This window comes from Amblyomma maculatum, unplaced genomic scaffold, assembly GCF_055883805.1.
Source record: "Amblyomma maculatum isolate TAMU_Amacu unplaced genomic scaffold, ASM5588380v1 scaffold_13, whole genome shotgun sequence".
NCBI classification, from domain to species: domain Eukaryota; kingdom Metazoa; phylum Arthropoda; class Arachnida; order Ixodida; family Ixodidae; genus Amblyomma; species Amblyomma maculatum.
In genome coordinates this window covers 36,379,436-36,395,240 of record NW_028146738.1, presented here as the reverse complement: position 1 = coordinate 36,395,240, position 15,805 = coordinate 36,379,436, and the positions used below count along the sequence as shown (strand labels likewise).

The 15,805-nt window shown below is 46.5% G+C and overlaps 1 long non-coding RNA gene across 1 annotated transcript; it reads right to left on the bottom strand.

The window, feature by feature from the left end:
• Positions 1 to 1,994: 1,994 nt before the first annotated feature.
• LOC146172568 (uncharacterized) lies at positions 1,995 to 8,526 on the bottom strand. Its single transcript, XR_014702496.1, has 3 exons — positions 8,400 to 8,526; positions 6,920 to 7,045; positions 1,995 to 2,328 (listed from the first exon to the last, which is right to left on the bottom strand). It is a non-coding gene; the product is annotated as an uncharacterized LOC146172568 (long non-coding RNA).
• Between the last annotated feature and the right edge of the window lie 7,279 nt (positions 8,527 to 15,805).

Genomic DNA, 15,805 nt, shown 5'->3' with positions numbered 1-15,805 from the left:
CTAGTAGGCGCCGACCGAAAACACCTTCGCAAGTTGTCTTTGTCCATTTCCGTGTCAAGCGCTCCATGAAATTTTATCGCTGCAGGCCCTGGACTTCGACTGCATTCTATTAGATTTTCAGCATGCTCACGGCACTTGCACGGTACTTCGATTACCGACGACACTAAAAAAAGCAGCACCTTCTCGGGGAATCAGCTGTTTGCTTGCAGGCCGCCATGTGCACGCCATGACGCCGCCGGCGCACCCTCGCGGCAACAAAAGTTACCTAATAGCAAGTATAACTACACAACTAAGAACGCTTCAACTTGAGCTCAATGTTAATCAATACTAAAAATAGTATCTTGCCAAAATAAACCTTTGTTTGTTTTATTTATTGCGTATTAGTTGCGTCGTGTTAGAAAAAGTTAGGAGACGGTCCCTGCTCAGTTTTGTGCCACACTCTGGCATCAACGTTTGCCGAGGATTCGGGACTACTAGGGCGGAGCCACGCTAAAAGTCGCTGGTAATTGGACGATTTCGCATACTCGTCACGATTGACGTCTCAAGGCTGCGTCACAGCTTCGTAATTTTGACTTCACGCTCACAAACTTGTGAGCGGAGTCCATAATTCGGCCCAGCAGTACGCGAGGCCGAGCTCAGGGAGTATTATAACAAGTGGAAAGGAACACGGCCACACGGCTACGATATTCAAACTACGATGCCAAGAAACCCGTCCGCCACCATCGCCACAGCCAATTCCGCCTTGCGAGCGATCACGCAGCCGGCGACACTGGCGACCAGCTATCGGCCTATCGCTAGAAACGGCGACGGGAAGCGACAGACATTTTACAAACAAAATATAAATTAAGTTTTACGTCACATCCGGCAAGTTATTCCTCCTCACTTCTTTCAGCTGGCGCATGCGGAGAAGCGACGGAGCATTCCAATAAAGAAGGTCTCGGGCCAAACGTGTTTCAGAACTCTGCAGGGTTGCCAACGGTGGCTAGATGGGTAGGTGTGCCGACCGGCAGGGCACAAAGCGTAGTTCCGCGTGCCTCCGCTTCATGACGACGAACCTGGCGTTGCTGTTCTCCGCCCGGTGCTCACCGGCGGATCGTCTGCTACTTGTCGCAATCGCATCGCGCGATTTGTTAACCTCATTTTTGTTTAAAAACATTACTTATTACTTGCGTTATCAGTCAAAATAGTAGCTGAAACTGAGACTTTTGCGGTCTGGCATTGAAACAATAAACAGACGACACTAGCTACCTGTTTTCTCGTCTGTTTGCTGTCTGTCATCGTCCACATGCAAGCGCCGTAGCGGAGCAGGCGCTGCGCTTTTTGTGAGAAGTGATCGGAATGAAGACCAAAAAGGACACAACTTGTTTCGCACCCTTCTGCAAATCCGGCTACAAGTCATCGAGAAAAAGACTGAAAGTCTCGCTGTTTTCGGCGCCGCGGGATCCCGAACTGTTCAAAAGGTGCCCAGACGGCCATAGACGTCCGACGGTCGACCGACGGACGTCCGTTTTCGGACCTTCGGACATCTGACGGAAGTCCGGTTATGTTCGATATACGTACAGCGAACGTCCGTCGGACTATCGTTCGTGGATCCGGATTGCGTCCCACGGACGTCCGACGGGCAGCCGGAGGCGGACATTCGGACGTTTCCCGGAACATGCTTGCAGGGCCCGCTATTGGTGTAAAAACTTGCCAATAACATTCGTGTAAAGCTCAGCAAGCATGTGCCATGGAAATTTCAGTCACATACTAGTGCTCAATGGCTTTGTCGTGAGAGTAAAGCAGACAATAGAATATGCAACAGGTTCAAGTTTCCTGTCGTCTGCTTTACTTTCACACACAAAGCACTGAACAGTAGTGTGCAATTAAAACTTCCATCAAAGAGGCACATATGCTAGCTGAGCTTTACACAAATGCACCATTCCTGAAAGCATGCTAAGAGCATAGGCATACCAGCATGCGAGGTTGTAAAAAAAAGCATTTTTCTTGCTTTATTGCAAAAACTGCATGCATAAATAGTCTACACTAAAAAAATATCGATGTTAAGGAATGGCATGGTAAAATGCAGGCCAACTGGAGTATTAAGAATCTACTTGAATAATTTTTTTAATTATCCTTGGCCGTGACAGCTCTTCCCTTGGGGAGGTGGTGGAGGAAAATGTATTTATTGAAACCTAATATTTCGGAATTAGCGAGGAGATGATCGAGTTCTCTGTGGGCGGCCTCCGCAGGCCGGGATTCCAGGAGCAGTTACTATCCTGTGCATTTGCTCGATCAGCTGTTGCTGGTCTTTCAGGCCTGAGATGGAAAGAGCAGGCTGGGCTCCTCCTGCAATAGAAGGGAAAATGAAATTCAAGTTATCTGTGCTGAACTTTGATTACTCATCTCCAAGGGCAACTACCAGTTTCTCTCAATTGCTTTTTCCAGATGGCACTGTACGCATGCATCTCCATTCAGAACTGTCACATACTATATAGAAAGGTCATATAACTGTAGCAAAACCCATGCAGAATAACAAAAGATACAAACATAGTTTGACCAGAACCTGGCATTCAGTATTTTAATGTTTTTATGTCGTCTCTTTGAACATGCCACTCTGACCAAACATGGCATGTTATGCTTGCTGCTATGCGCCCTCAGCAATGCCCAAGACATGGAGTGCACATGCAGAGAAACTAAGCATAAAGGATGCTGTATATGAACATAAAGCACAGCCAGAGCATTGCAATTACACAGGTACGCATTGGCGGCAGAAACCTGCATTTTGAGCGGTTTAACAGGCACATTTCTAAAGTCATTGTTCCTGCTCTGAAAAGAAGTGATCAATAATAACATCATTTAAAATTGTTACCTTTTTGTTCTGTAAACTGCACATTTCGCTGGTTTCCATGTACCCTCTACCGAAGACATTCCCTGGGCGTGTCGGGGGTATATCGACATCAACATCTAGGCTACAAGCGTCTAGAAAGCGTCTCCTTAGAGCAGCTGCGACGAAGTAACTTATCTGATAACATGCAAGCTGCTGCAGCAGAATAAAGATAGACATTTGACATGTGGCTAAAGCCCAATGTGGAAGCATAGCCCGCCGCAGTGATTGCGCAGTGTTCATGCTTCTACAAGAGTTAAAAGTAAAGTTATTTGTTTACCCACAGCGCTATATGTGACATTACAATAGTAAGGCTTATAGTTACACAAAACACAAAAAGCTGACAACCACAAGCTCCTGATGTATTACCGGCAGCATGCAGCATGGATGTTAGTTACTGAAATATGGTTGCATAATTCTGGCAACCAGCTGTGCATGTATGTCATGGATTTCTCAACTACGCACAACAAATTACAAAAAAATAATGGTATTTATAAATGCAGCCAGCTGTTCATAAGAAATACTGTAGCTTTTTTATGGGGAAGGTAGTGGGCGCCAAAGAAACTGCCCCTGTAAAGGCGCCTAATTTGCCCCTATGTAATATCGGGGACAAGTGTGTGGACTACACAAACTGCAATCAAAGCACATAACTTTCACATCGACCAGGAAACTCGGACCATACTTGTCAATGTGAAAGTTGAACGTTAGTTCTTTCATGTGTGCAAGAGAAATAAGGTCACAATTCGTTTACATCGCGACTCTAGTCCAAAATCTCCAGACATACTGTCCAGAGACTTTCGCCCCCGCAGTATAAGCCACCACTTGGGTAAGAGATTAGTAAAAGAAGTGTATAAAAGACATTAGTGCTGTTGGACAGCCATAGCTATAAAAATGGTATTGACATTGGAGTACTGCCTTAAGGCGGGGCCTAGGGCATTACAAAAGCAAGAGTTAGTGTCCGCTGGTCCTCATTTGAACGAACAAAAAGAGGGGGGGGGGAAGAAATCTACCTCAACTACATGTTTTGAGTGACACCAAGCTGCAGTTAGTATTAAAGATATCACACAGTTTTGTGGAAGATTTGGGAGCGCTTTGCTGCTTTCTTACAGGATTGGACAAAAGAGCTCACCATCTTCAGAAAGGCACGTTATATAGAAATGAAGGAAAATAGGGAATTTACTGCATCTGGCCACAACAACTTGCACACGGAGAGGAAGATGAACTGAAAATTTTATACATGAATGTACGTATTTACAGCAGGTGAAACAATGACCATGATCTATGCCGAAGAGGAAAGAGATCAAAATCTAGCTCAGAACGAGTTCTCCAGGCCGCGGGGCCGTTTCATTAACTTCGGGACTCCGCCCACATTTCTCATCCCCAATGACAACGAACTCACACATGACTGGCTAACAAACATTTCGGCATGTCTTTCCACTTTCATAAGTTCTTCACCCTCTTCCTAATACAAGCAATGCAAAAGGGGCAACAAATTCGTTTCACAACAAACGGAATTTAGAGAATGGACCTCGAAATGATTGGCTCACTAGGTCACATGCCAAACTCTCTCCCCTAGGAAAAAAAAATAAAAAAAATTAAAACACATCAAAACGGTGTCCCACGTGCGCAGCCATTGCCCAAAGCTTGCATCCTTGGCGGTTCCTTTCACAGGGCAATTATTGCAATTATTGGCGTCCGCGTCAGCACCATTGCGGACCACATCAGAAGAGCCAACCCACGTCCTCCCGCTCCGCATCATACCGTCACTGTTACACACTTGCCCTTTTTCAACGCCGCCATCTCCCACCATTGTTGACATCCAGGGTTGGAATCCTCAACGAGACCCCACTCAGCGCGCCTGCACTGAATAATTGTCACTTTCATGGGCTCCCCAACAAGGAAGAGGGCCTTACACCCTTCAACCTGACAGTGTTTTTTCTTTGAACGATAAGCAGTTCTTCCAAAAGAGGTGCTCGTTTCAAAGCTGTGCTGCCTCCGGGTGATGGGTCCAGTCAGCGTACTAAGGACCCCTTAGTACGCTTAGTACTAAGGACCCCTTAGTTGTATACTGTTCGTAAAGCTCCTTAAATAAAAATGAGCCCCCTACATGACACAGCAACGAGAACAAACTGCCTGTCCCCGCGTCTTCGAGTGCGACAGCAAAGTCCTTGGAAGAGGGGACTTCTTTCCCTCTCTGCCTACGTTTCCGTTAAGCACTGTAGCTGCTGTAGCTGCCTCTCTGTGCGTGTCTCTCCGCCTCCTGTCCGAGGGCAAGTGGGAGACGGCCGCAGCTGGGCATTGAACAGGTGACCCAAAAAGAGCAGACTAATAATGGTGCCTAGCATACCCACCGATCCCTTACAGAAATCATTAAAGAAATGAAAGCAACACATCAGATAACGCTACAATGTTTCTAAGTGCAAAGTCGACAACTCCAAGTCATATAAATATATGTACATCTCCGCACATTAACTAGACAGAAACAGTGCAGAGTAAACTAATAATTCAGTGTCTAGCAACACTATTAAAAGGGGATAAAGGCCACGGGGGGCTACGATTATTAGTACCGTTTTGCCTTTAAACTACAATACATACTTGTTGCAAGCTTAAAATCAAAGATTCACACCTGTCCCACCCACAGCAATGGAACACACATCTGACTCAAGTCTGCAGAGAAAGAGCAAGCTAGACTATTACAGACGCACCCTTGGTTATTTTTCTGGCATTTCTGAGGGTGAAGAATCTGACTTGTCAGTAGCATGTATATGAATAAGAATCCTATGACAGTAAATGCATCAGATTTTCTGGAGTGGCTTTTCTTTGCTGACCACATATGAGGTGAGCTATAATTTATCCAACTTGGCCTAGGTTTATTCTATGAATAACAAAGCTATAGCAGGTACACAGTCGTCCACCCAGGCTGAACATGCGAGTGCGCGGCATGCACTTTTTGAGATGCCACTGCATCCATCGCAGCTGCACACCGTAGCGAAGAGGCAGACAGCATGAAGTACCAGCCTCTAGTCCCTCTACCACCACTGGGGTCCCAAACTAGGGACCCCTTGTTTTTGTCAGGACAGGCCCCCTCAGGGTCAGCTAGTGAGTAACCTCCTGTATTTGTATCTGATGGCAATGTTTTCCACCACCACCCACAATACGCAGCTGCGCATCATAGCAGATGTGAAGCAACAGCTCCTGGTCCTTCTATGCATAAGCCACTTTGCCTTGATGCATGCTTGCGCACCATAGTAAAGAGGCAGACGACATGACGCAGCAGCTCATGGTACCTTTACACATGAGCCCCCCCATTGTACTTCAATACGCACCATAGCAAATATACAGACTACGCCACACAGCAGCTCCTGGTCCCTCTATGCATAAGCCATTTTGCCTCAATACGCACTTGCGTACCTGAGCGAAGAGGCAGACGTGAAGCTGCAGCTCCTGGGCCCTCTATGCACAAGCCCCTTAGCATCAATGCACGGCTGTGCACTGTAGTAAAGAGGCGAAGGACGTTAAGCAGCAGCTCCTGGTCCCTCTACACATCAGCCATTTTGCCTCGATGCGCATCTGCACACCGTAACAAACAGCCAGATGTGACAAAGAAGCTCCTGGTTTCTCTACACATAAACCACTTTAACTCAATGCACGTCTGCACACCGGAGCAAAGAGGCAGATGACGTGAAGCTGGAGCGGCGGGTCCCTCTACGCACAAGCCACTTAGCCTTGATGCATGGCTGTGACGGATGCATAGCTACTTTGCAAACTGCATGCCACACATTCCCATTCAAGCTAAGAGTGGACGACTGTGTAAACGTAAAATACTGGTTATTAACTTCAATGGACAATGACAAAAAGTAACATGGTGGACAATGTAAAAAGAGTTTGCTGCATAAAGTTTGTTGAAACCAGTTCTACATCCTACATGTAAACAAGCTAAAACCTTAATGTCGAAGGGATGTCCTGTGTGTTTAAAATCATCACGCTCAAACAACCTCAACACTGACAATCATGATTCAATATTAATAATATAGATAATGATACAATACTCACTTTTAGCCATAGCAAAGAAATGAGAATGCAAAGGGATGTTGCTGTTTTTCCCCCGTGGATGACAGTTTTCCATGTTCAAAGTGCTGCTTCCTGTTGGCCTACGAAATCGGCTACAGCAATTGGCATCTGAAAAATTTTTGGAAGCCTCATGCTAGTCTTCAACGAGAAAAGCATTGCCATACAGAAGCAGAACACAAATACTTTTACAACACACTAAAAGCACCAACTGCGGTGCTGTTTTTAGGATGACTAGGTAGAGGTTTTGCTGTAGCAAGCCAAATGTTAGCCTTGGAAAGCATTCCCATACAGAAACAGAACACAAAAACTTTTACAACACATAAAAAGCATCAATTGCACAAATGCTTGTAAGATGACCAGGTACAGGTTTCTGCTATAGCCCACATCATGTGACCAGCGGTTATCAGATGCCTTGTATGTGAGCATGATGCCATAGATTCAATTTATGGATATCACTGTATTAACAAGCATGGGTTTAAAGCTACTGTAATATGATAATCTAAGAACATGGTAAGAGCTTTCAGTGCGAGACATAAGCTCAGTATCATGCAATATAAGGTGCTGCATGGCTCTGGTGTAGCTTTGGCATTATCTCGCTGTCAATAATGCAGTGAAGTTCTGAGGAGCCTTTGAATATCTGTAAGGACAAAGAAACAACAATTTTGTTTTCATCTCACTTTTGCTCAACTCGTGGTTTTTTTTTTAGCCCGCGGCTTGCATGGCCTCCAAGTATGCCTGTTTTGCATAAAAGAAGGCGTTGCAGGTACCAGAGCTCACAGCCCAACTGTATCGCGGCGGCTGTATGTCAAAATCGTGCCAGAACAGCGCAGAACAACGGGTCAAGAAAAAGACAAGTGCTGACTTTTTTTTTTTTCTCATCTGCTTGTCCGGTTGTTCTGCGCGGTTCGGTCCCACATGCATAACCAACATGCGCAAGGTGCTGTCCTGGTTTGTCAAAGCTGAAGGAGAGTACTAAACCTTTAGCTATTTAGTAGCTACAGCCGTTCCTTCTAGAAACTGTAGTTGCCGTAAAGCTCGAGAGAGAAAGATCAGCGGCTGTCCATTAAAAAACAAACAAAAAAACTAGCGACGTTTTCACAAGTGTAGGCATGTCGCACGATAGGCTCGAGGAGAGCAAAAGTTTTCTCGTATAGTATTTTACAACTCAGCACGTTGCGCATGGTTAACAAATTAACTCCTTTAAAGCTCGGGCAGGCACTCCTTTATCAGAGACAGAGAAGTTGCGCGGCTTACTGGCGCAGCGTCCAGTAATGCCGAGAAAGATGGCCCTCAGACTTGAGGCTGCAGTTTAGTTAGTCGGCGCGGAGCCATCCTGTCAGTCTCGCCTAAAACACTCGACCGTTCGGCTGCTGTACAGAGCTGTTTCCTTACCCAAAAGCTCACCACTATCGGTGCATCGAAAAGTTCCACTAAAGAAACAAAAGTTCGGTGAAATACTTACTTTGGAATCGGCGGGTGAACAAAGTGTGCCAGCCGCACCAAGCCACAGCAGAAACAATGCTAGCAGTGCATTACAGCCGTAGGTATTTGTAATTGCGCAGAAAATGCAGAACACGGAAACGTGAAGCTGTGAAGCCATCTTCCATGACTAAACTTCAACTTGTCAGGTGGATTGGATTGGCTCATTTCAGATTTTTTTGAGGATAGGTTCGGTTTCGTTCTTTTTGAGCTTGCTGCTTACTGCGTCTATTCAGCCACTGATTAAAATTTCACCGAAGCATCATGATAGAAAAATGTTTAATGGTCATTTAACTTTTAATCAAAAATTTTTAATGGAAGAATTCAACGATGAAACATGCGGAAAATAAAAAAAACTGTTTAATGGAAACGCTTTCTATCGCATCGATTCGCTCTGGCATCATATAATGCAGACTTGACGGCATTACTGATTTATACGCAGTTCAGACGAGCACGACGACTACAAACTATATCATAGCTGTGTAAAAGCAAATCCAGTGGCGGACGTACGGCGGCTGTCCGCTAGGCGAACGGATTCGACCACCCTTTTTCGTACGTACGCCGGAATTCCGGCGGACGTCCGAAATCGGCCGCCGAGTTGCGGCCGAGTTCGGTTGTCCGTCGGACGTCAGTGGCCGTCTGGGTGGGAGCTTGCTCTTCATCGTGCCGACAAGAGGTTGCAGCCACACTCCGTTGTGTGTGAGCGGCATTTTGACCAAGAGTGTATCGAACGGGATTACAAATATATGATAGAAGGCAACGTTGTTAGCCTCCCACGTTCTCACCCACGATTGACGAAAGATGCCGTGCCTTCTGCCCTGCCCGATGTTCCTGCTTACCTGTCAAGAAATGGTTTAAAAGAACTTTTAGACGGGCTAGATGGTTTTCAGCTTGAGACGACATCCTTAGCGCAAAAAAACACACGCACACAAGAGAAAAGGCGGGACAAGGGACAAGCGCTACCTGGATCTAAGGATACCGCCTTTTCTCTTGTGTGCGTGTGTTTTTTTGCGCTAAGGATGTCGTCTCAAGCTGTCAAGAAAGGTGACCGCGAAACTAAAGACGAAGAATTCCACAGGCTGCCGCCCAACCAAGGCTGCCAGAAATGACAGCCACGACCTTGAGACAGTGCCGGACGATCCAGTACCTCCAAGCTCCAGTGAAGGTATCTCTACGTCTGTAACCGAAGTGCCACCTCGTCCGGTTGACATTGACTTCACTACCTGCATGGTATCCCACAGCGGCTGGACACATCACTCTATTGAAGATTCTGGCGCCTCTGCGTTCTCGACTTGCAGAAAAAGCGGACAGAGCATCGTTCTGGTGAAAGTAATACTCCTGGAGCACTGTGCGTCAAAACTGCGAGCCACCGTGTCCGTGCAAGGGGCCGTAACACAGAAGCTGGATTTGGAAACTCGTGAAAAGGTTGGGGACCTTTTGGCTGACGTGGATGCCATGATTCCATGTCAGGGCATAAAAATGCAATGACCAACTTGACACCGTCCTCGCGAAATCCAGGAATATAAGAATCCACGGAAACACAACATTCAGCTCCAAATGCGTCTGCATCGCCACAAGTCAAGGAGACTCCTGTTTGCATTGCCGATACGCAAAAAAGTTGCTCCTAAATCAGCTGTCGTACAAAAGAACAAAGGACCGGAGGTCTAGGGAGCACGAAAAGAAGAGAAAGCTTGTAACCGCAAAGTTCAAGAGACTGAAGCGAAATATGTTTACTCTTGAGACAAAACTGGAAGAGATGAGGAGGAAGAACTCAAAACTAGAAAGGTGCGCGCTCATGTCAAGAGTAGAAAATTTGCCAGTAAGACAACAGTCACAAGTCATGGCCTGTTTAAATGCTTCAAAGCGGATAAGCACGAAGGGTTTTAAGTACCAGCGCGAGTGGCTGCTCGAATGCTTGATAATGCGGATGAGGAGCAAACGGCTTTATGAGCACCTGCGCAAGGAGAAGATCATGCTGCTGCCCGGCAGAACGTGTCTCCAACGGTACCTGCGCGGATTTCGAAGCGGATTCGGCTTCAACAAACGGGTGTTTGCTGCCTTGAAGGAAAAATGCATATGCATGACGGAGCAGCAACGTCATAGCGGCATTATGATGGATGAAATTAAACTTTCCGAGAACCTGACGGTCAGTCACTACGGGAAAGTGAACGGTTTGGTGGACCTCGAAAAAATTTCATCTAGCTCCAGCTCCAGAATTGGCGGATCACGCCCTAGTTGTTCTCTTCCAACCATTCACGGGAAAGTGGCACCAGGTGCTTGGCGTTTTCGCCTCGAAGGGGAACGTGAAAGCTGATGTGCTAGCAAAAATTACGGTGGAGGGTGTGATAATGGCAGAAAACGCCTCACTTTTTGTGGATTTCATAACAACAGACGCTGCTAGCTGGAATCGTTCCATGTGGCGTATTTTTGGAATTTCTGGGAAAGCAGGACAAGTTGTCCGCAAGTCGCCGCACCCTGTGGACAAGAACCGCTCCTTGCACTTCGTCTCCGATTTTCCCCATTTGGTGAAGAATGTAAGAAACAGCTTGCCCCAGCACCCTTTAACAACTCCTCAGGGTGTGGCATCCATCAGTCACGTTGATGCCGCATGGCAGCTAGATCAACGTAGCCATGTCGGCTTGAAGGCAATGCCCAGGGTGCACAAAGCTGTTGTAAGGCCGGACACATTCGAGAAGATGCGCGTAAATTATGCGTTTCGCTTGTTCTCTGATGATGTCCGGCGTGGTCTTTTCACGTATAGACAGCAGATTGAGTACAACCACGGTTCAGTTCACGCGACCGATGAACTTGTCAAATTGATGCAGGAGATCATCAGCATCATGACTTCAAGATTTCCAGCTGCCGCCCTCCGCCCGAACTCTGCGAAAGCTCGGCGACTTCGTGACTTCCTCACCTATCTTGATGAGTGGCAACGCTGTGCTCAGAAGGAGGGGTTCTTATCATGGAGCACTGCAGAAGGTCACCGAGTCACGCTGTCGAGCACTCTTTCCCTCTTGGATTATCTGTCGTCCAAAATAGGCTACAGGTACTTAATGACCGCCAGACTAAGCCAAGACATCTTGGAGCAACTGTTTGGGGTTTTGCAACAAATGACAGGAAGTAACGACCCTCCAACCCCCGTTCAGTTCTTGATCTCCATAAACACTCTGGAGTTCATGAACTTGGCCAAGTCACCTGATCATGGGAATGTTTCACCCGGTCTACTAAGCAGCTTGCTTGACACAGATGACGTCATAGCAAACGCAGAGACCCAGCAGAGGTATGTGGACGACTTACTGGACATAGGGAATGTGCAGGCGGCACACGAAATGCTCAGCGCTGGCCAGCTTGACAACGACCACAGCAGCCTGGCGGTAGGAAAAAGTGATTCGCGGCTGATTTTCTATTTGGCAGGATACGTGGCGCGAAAGTTTCTTTCAAAGACTAAATGTGCCGATTGTGCCACTGTTTTGCTGGCATCGCCAGAAGCTCCCCTTCCGCCTGTGGCCGCTCTCACAGACCACGTAAGCATGGGGAACTTAATATCCCCATCTGATGCTTTGAACAGTCTCGTGATACCTCTCGAGGAGACCTTCAGTCACTGCTTCACAGTCACTGAACTGAGGCGAGAAAGTCTCGCAGACTTCGCCTCTTTTCTGCAGCTCAAACCTCCGCCTATGATCGGTTGTGAGGAGCATAAGATTGAGATCACTAACAGCGTTGTCAAGTTTTACTCTATCATGCGCCTCCACTTCTTGGTCAAGAGCAAGAACCTGGCCCGAGAAAACGCGCGAAAACAAAGAAAACACATGAAATTAAGACGCGTGCTTTGAACGCATAGGCATGATTTTGGGGTGTGTTACTTCACTGACTCAAAAACACTAATGTGTGCATGTCATTTATTGCACTTTCAAAAGTTCAGCTTGAAGATACCGTTTTGCAATACAAGCTTATGCACTCGTTTTATTTTATTTATTCGCAAGGTCTGCTTACGCCCATGCACACGCATAAATCACAGCTGAGCACTGTGTTAATATATATTCGCGTTGCCTTGTGATGGCGTGGAACATTTAATGAAAAAAAAATTAAGAACGAGGAAGTGACATAACGTGTTTGGAGTTGCTTGCCTCAAAAATCGGGAACGCAGCAAACACGCTGTACGTAAAAAAACAGCCTTAAACTCGGCTCCCCTGCCTTTGTAATATGTTTACATCCCTTCCCTATTCCCGTAAGACAGCTTGTTTGCAATAAACTCATTTGCACTTGGAAAAAAGTGAAGCGAGTCGCTTTCTGTCATGCGTGGCGACGGCCGGAGGAAACGGTCATGAACCGGGCTTTCGCTGGCGGCGCCACTGCGGCGTCATGAAGAAAAGGCACGCGTTACCCCCGCCGGTCGGCGCAGAAGCGTTTAGGGGTAGCTCGGCTGGAAACGCCGATTGGTGGACACGTCGCGGCCTGGCGTGACGTTTTTTGCGTCGGCTCGATGCTTAACCGGACGTGACGTAGCCAAAAACTGGGTTTGCTTGTTTTTTTCGTCCCTAGACGCTCTAGGGAATCGCTAGGTGCCCCTCCGCTCTGGCAACGCGCGCGATTCCGGCATTCGGTTCGTGGATCTCGCTGCTGCATGGCTGCGGCGCGTTCGGTCACCGAGGTGCTCGACGATGGCGGGCCTGCGCTTTTACGTGAATGGGCTTTCGGCACGCCGATCCGAGCTGTACCTTGGGCGGAATGACGTTGGTAATGGCGACGACCTGCGGGAGATCGCAAGCACCGTCAAGGTAAGTATAAATTGCCCAAAATTGTCTCGCATTTTGCTTATTTACAAGTGCTGTGTCGCTTGTCTCTCCCCACGTGCTTCCAGGACCTCGTGCAGCAGCAGCTCGTGGCATGGACGCTCCTCGTGTTCAAAAAAAAAAAAAAATCGCCCACGGCTATGGAGACCTCCACGAAAACATCCGCCATCGGCAACTAACCGCTGCCTGACTGCTATGCTGAGGCGCACGTCTGCCGTGCGCATTCTCAACCCTGATTGAGGTACAAGAACGCAGATTTCTTTGTCGAAAGTTTTGTCATATGTTGCGCATTCATCAAATCGCTATGTTCATAATGCAACTTTTTTTCTACTCTTTTACAGCATCGTTTCCTGTATGCTGCGAAGAGGCCGAGGATTTTCTTTGTACGCAGCAGCTCATGTCAGGGACCGCGGCATCGATCATCGCCGCAACCCTCGTAAATGTCTACAGTGGAAGCATCGCTACAACATCCAGGGCAGCATAACCACGCGCTGTGTACGACGTAGTGCACCACTGTTGACGGTGCACGGCAAAGGCCACGGACGAGTGCAGGGCGTTGTGTTCGCCATGCCGTCACGTCGCTGCGCATCCAAACGGCTCTTTTCAGGGCCGCCCCAATGTTTCCTGGCAGACCTCAGACGCACATCCCGTACTCATCTTCCCTCTCTATGTTGCACGTGGCTTCGTATCAATCGCCGCGGCCACCAAAATAACTTGCGCGCTAGGCCTCTTTACCAGGTTATACGTAAATACACGCAGGCATAATCGTGTCAAATTTGATTTAATAAAGTGCTACAGTGCTTATTACCTGCTTCCCTCACGCATTCTTCCGAGTCTTCGTGCAGCAGCTGCAGAACACGTGGCAAGCGTCATTCTGTTGCCGCGACGAACGCTAACTAAGCCTATACAACAGGGTTAATAGCTAGAGTATTCTCAGTGTGGTGCAGCTTTGTTCAGCGATGTTAATGGCAGTATCGACATTTTATATAACTGCATAATCGTCTTGAATATTGCTGCATAAAGTACTGTACTGCTTAATTCCCACTTACCTCGTGCATTCCACAGCTGCTGCAGCTAGCACGTGGCCAGCGTCGTTCTTTCCAGTGCTGCGGTGACGACAAACTATAGGCCTCGCGATAAGCTACAATATACAGCGCGGCTTTGGGCCGCTGTGTATTTTTTTATATAAATTCATCACGTTTCGAAGGTTAGTCGCCATCCAAGGATCGCTTAACGCGAGAGCGCGGGAAAAGGCAGAAGTGTACGCACCTGGATTCGATGTCATGTACAACGCAGTGTTCTTTTTTTTATTTATTTATTTTTTTTTACGAAAGCATCCGGCGCGCTAGGCGTCCTAGACAAGGTTCAAGTGCAGTGTGCCTTCGTATAGTAACCACGTACGGGTTGAGCGGTTGCCATGTTTTCAGTTCACTTTTGTTGGCTGTTTCTTAAATAAAAATTGTCATTGTTCTCTGTGTCTGTCACTGTGTCTAAAGAGCTGTTCTGGCCGAACCACGTACGTAGCGATGGATTGCACCGCGGCAGTATGGCTTTGTTCCAAGTTTAACAAAACAGTTGAGGCCAAATCAAAATCAGAAATGACCATTTCTAACTTGGATATTGGCCCCCAGTCAACAGTTTGGAGTCCAATTCAATGGCAGCAGTTCAGCTCTGTGCCAACATTTCGTACAATTAAGGGAGTCGAAATTATGGAAATGGCATGCATTTGTGAACATCGAACATGATTCACATCCAATTAACATGCCATGCAATGCTAATATAAAAGCTCAATATTCTATCAGGGAACTCTATGAAATCTGCTAGAGCATAGAGCACACGTTCGTAGAGATATTTTCTTGAATTACCAGGACTCGCAAAGGTATTGGAAATAATTGAATCAAGTCCCATTCAAGGAATCAGATGAACAGTAACAAAAACAAATCATCCTTTAAATATTTTGTTTAGTACCTCAATGAAGAGTGTTAGGTACACTTTTGTGAATTCGTACATAAATGACATAATTCATATTGACAACAGTGTTCAGCTCATCATGCATGCTGATAATAGTGCGTTTATTACTGGCATTTTTTCCCCTTCATTTCTTAAGACTTCCACGTAACAAGCATACCCCACAACTGATAATAAGCTATATTACGAGGGGCATATGTCATATTTTTTTCTTTTCTTAAGAAAGGTGCATTTGTGAAGAACTAAGTAGAGGTTTTTGACATGAATTTCTAGATTGGGACCACTCAAATAAAAGGCCATATAAAAACCTTAAGAATTGCAAACTTTGAGCATGTAGAAATACTTGGTAACATGCACAGTAACTAAAAAGTGGCAAAGTGGCAGATGCGACCAGGATTATAATGCGGTGCCATTGTGAACAATTTCGTTTACATCAGGCATAGCGCAGTGCCAGCAAAAGCCTTGAGAACTGGCCAATGTGCTGTATTGCAGTTCATATTTTTTATGTTTCCACAAACTCTTCATAAGGACTGTTGAAAGCTTTAAACATGCACAAGACAACTGCAATTACATCGGCCACAGTGACAAAGAATAAAGTAAATACGAACCAGCTAGAATATTAGACTGA